Below are 3,733 nucleotides of genomic sequence, written 5' to 3' on the forward strand. Positions count from 1 at the left end.
AAGCCAGCGTACGCACTCAGTTGCACCGTACTGAGCACGCGGAGGTGTAGGTTGGCAAGGTCAGAGATTCAGTTTCACCGTCACTACACTTTGTCACTGAACTACCGATGTCATACTACAGCCAGGCTCGTCCGTACATTTCATCACTACAGCCAGTCGACAGCATGCTTATATACTTCGCCATTACAAGCCCCTTCGTGCCATAATTTCTATATTGTATTGTCACTGTTAATACACACCGCACGTATCGTTTATGCAATAATTCCTATGTTTATACATTTGCATTCATAATTTAACAATGACACTTAAGATGGTACTATTGTTCTTACGGTATATAGAAGGCTATGTGATATACCAGCGCTTGTACCCGCACAAATTCGGCACCTGAGTTGCCTGCGTAGGTAGTAAAAGCTTTAAATTCGGCGACAATATAGGAAAAAACAGCCTGACTCTCTGCAGTATCTCTCAAATGTGTTCTATGCATAAAGAAAAATAGGATTACTCAACGAAAGTCACACCGAACGAAAAGCACCTGAGCCACGTTCATTGCGCACGTGCTTTTGGCCGTTACGCGCTTGCTTTGCAACACGGGTCGCCTGCCATGGGCCTAAGATGACTATCAGTTCCGGTCTAGTTGGCATGGCCAGAGCTCAGTCACTGGAATATTGGAAAAAAAGAAAAAGGTCCACTAGAGCTGCAGAAGAGTGGCTTGAGAAGTAGGAGGCGTGGTTGGGCAATATAAGACAATCGTTCACGCTAGACCAGGCGAGCACGATCAAGACAGCCCGAGTCCGTGTCGCCATCTGTGGTCGCCTAGCGCTAGGAGCGATTGAGTAAAAAAAGCCGTTCAATTGAATTCTTTTTTTTTTTCTACTTACGCGACAAGACGAGCTTGGTGATTTTACGGTGTTTCCACTCAGAGCGAAACGCATCCTCTTGTTTGTTTCCACATGGTGTGCTTGTTCGGACACAGTCTCGCCGAAACCCGGTCTACTGCTCTGCAGTGCCCCCGACTTCTTCTTAGAGGTTCTCGAACGGCGCGTTCCGGTGTGCGATTGCGACATTTGTCGCTATTCCTTGGATTGGTTACAGATTTTGAGGCATAAGTATGTGATACTGTACATGTGATACATGCACCATGTGATGTTGTTTCGATAGTACAGTCTTTGTCGAAAGTAACCAGGCTGCATGGTTAGCTTTTCATTCGTATAGTAGATCCCTCACATCTTCCCTAAAGACCAAAAACTTCTTTGAAAGTGAGGACAGGGGTTCTCCTTACCATACAGGGATTTAGAACTTGAGGGCTGGTATAATAACTTTACTATACGACTGAGAAGTAAACCGTGCAGCCCGGTTGCTTTTGACAAACACTGTACATCAGCACGCTCCAGAGCCTGCTGTTCGAAGGCTTAAGACAAGCAGTGCTCACTCAACGAATCGAAGCTTAGAGGCTTCCATTCGAGGATCGGTTGAGCACTTAAATGAGACACCGGCTCAAAACAGAAGGACGTGCAGACAGACGCCTTCCAATGTGAAAGAGGAATTTGATGAAAGTGAAATTCTGCAGGCCCGTGTGCTGTGCAATGTCCCTGCACGTTAAAGAAACCCAGTTGGTCGAAAATTGCGGAGTCCATCACTGCGGCGTGCCTCATAGCCTGAGTCGCTTTGGGACCTTAAACCCCCACAAACCATAATCCATAGAACAGATTATGAGCATTGAACTAATTATCATTCTATAAATATGAGTGACTAACACAATTTGTCCTGTTATAATGATCGTAAGATACTTTCGACTTTAACGCGGTGCTGTTACATACAAACCGACTGTTCGCTTTCATATTAGACCTACGAGCAGTTATTGCTTGCGTGTGTCGCGCACGGTTCATGGCACTTGAGAGAAATTTGAGACTCATACAGCAGAATACTGCAAAGATGGCGATGGGCATGTAATGCTGCGAAAACACCACTAGTTGATTCCCTTTGTCACTTCAAATATTAAATGGTTTTGTTTATGAAATGTCAAGGAAATTTAAGTGTAGAAGCACGAAAACACCTCTACCCCTCACGTCCGTAAATGCTTCAGCATTTGAGGGAGAGTGCGCAGGCTCTGTTTTTTATTCGCAGAATCAGTGAATACAGCATCTGAAGAAATTTAGTGAAATGGGAAGAAATCGGCTTCTATCACACTGAGCACAACAAAAAATTTGTCGTGCGCAATACTTGTCGTGATATTTTTTAGCATAGTTTTTATAGGAGTTTCCTCCAGTCTACTAGTTGGGGATCTCCTCCTTAATACACATGTTTAACCTGCACTTCGCTAACATGCAATGAAGTCAACTCGGACTTCGACTTCGATCATCGGTTTCGAATCGACGTGCCTGTCCATTCAGGCAGCAAACAACTACAAATACGACTGCGCACTTTGCAGAGCTCGCACAAAACTACCTCCTCTCAAAACAATTATATTAGCGAGGAATTAAAGTTTAGCCAGTCTTAATTTGCCCCTCCCTATTTCCTCATGTAATCTAGACTCGAAATGCGCAGATTTTTGTCTCCTTTAAGCTGAATATTTTAATTGTTTATTCTTTTCTCCCAGCTTACTTGTGCATTAAGGATTATAAACAGTACCATCGCCAGCCGCGTTTGGTCCATTCCAAGACAGAGCACTCCATTAATGCTCGCCAACGACCACTGCCTTGTTGTAGCCGAGACCAGCATGCCCCATTAAAGCTCCTAATCTGAATACTCCGGTTTCTGTCGCCCTTTGCGAGATTTGCACCGCGACTTTAGAATTTAGTTCAGAAACAAAAACGTACAAGGATTCCGCAAATTTCTTTTATCAGCTAAGTTATTCGCTCAGGCCCTCACAATAATGCCAGAATGAGCATAATTGCTAGCGTTCTAAAACTTTTCTTAACCTTTCTTTGAAATGATTAAGCTGTTACTTTCTACTGCATTTAGAGATCACTCTTTAATGTAGGACTTTCGTAACAAGCAGCTGTTGCGAGAAGGATTAACTTTGGACTGAATCCTGCAGCCTGCACATGCACAACATAAAACCTTCCCCTCCCTGATGCAGTGTGAGCGCGGCAATCTTCACGTGCAGTCAGGCGAATCTGAATACAATTGCTCCTCCTTTCTCTGCTAGTGGAGACGTCAGGGTGCCGCGCTTGTCTTCACGTAAGCGGGCACAGATTATACCTCTCAATATTTTGGTTCCTCAGTCGGCTACAAGAATCCTATGAAATTGAACCATTTAGTTATTCATAAGGATAGGTGCTTGAGTTTGTTCATGATTTAGTGACAAAACACAGCGCAAAAAAAAAGACAAGCGCTGGGAAAGACAGACGCACACAGCGGTCTCTGTGTCCCTATTTTTTTAAAGCGATGGTTTTGTACCAAGGCACCTCATTTAAACCATATGCAGGGTGTTTTTTTTTTACCGTTTACAGGTTGTTTTTTTTAAAGCGCTGATAGTATCGTGAATGCCGCCTTCATGGAATGTATATTTCAGACTACTCGCATCACACCAGCGTCACTGCACTTAAATCTGAGGCTAGTCTTACTAATCTCGAGTCCAGACGCTGCATCTTTAGGCCCTGCCTCTTTCATAAATTTTATCACAGCCCATTTGATGTTTCAGCTATCTTGCCAGCTCATCGCTTATCAAGCCGTACCAACCATCCCAAAGCAGTCTACCCTCCCCCAGCACAGACTACAGCTCATATTCACT

Source organism: Amblyomma mixtum, chromosome 10, assembly GCF_055824585.1.
Source record: "Amblyomma mixtum isolate Tamu chromosome 10, ASM5582458v1, whole genome shotgun sequence".
Taxonomy (NCBI): domain Eukaryota; kingdom Metazoa; phylum Arthropoda; class Arachnida; order Ixodida; family Ixodidae; genus Amblyomma; species Amblyomma mixtum.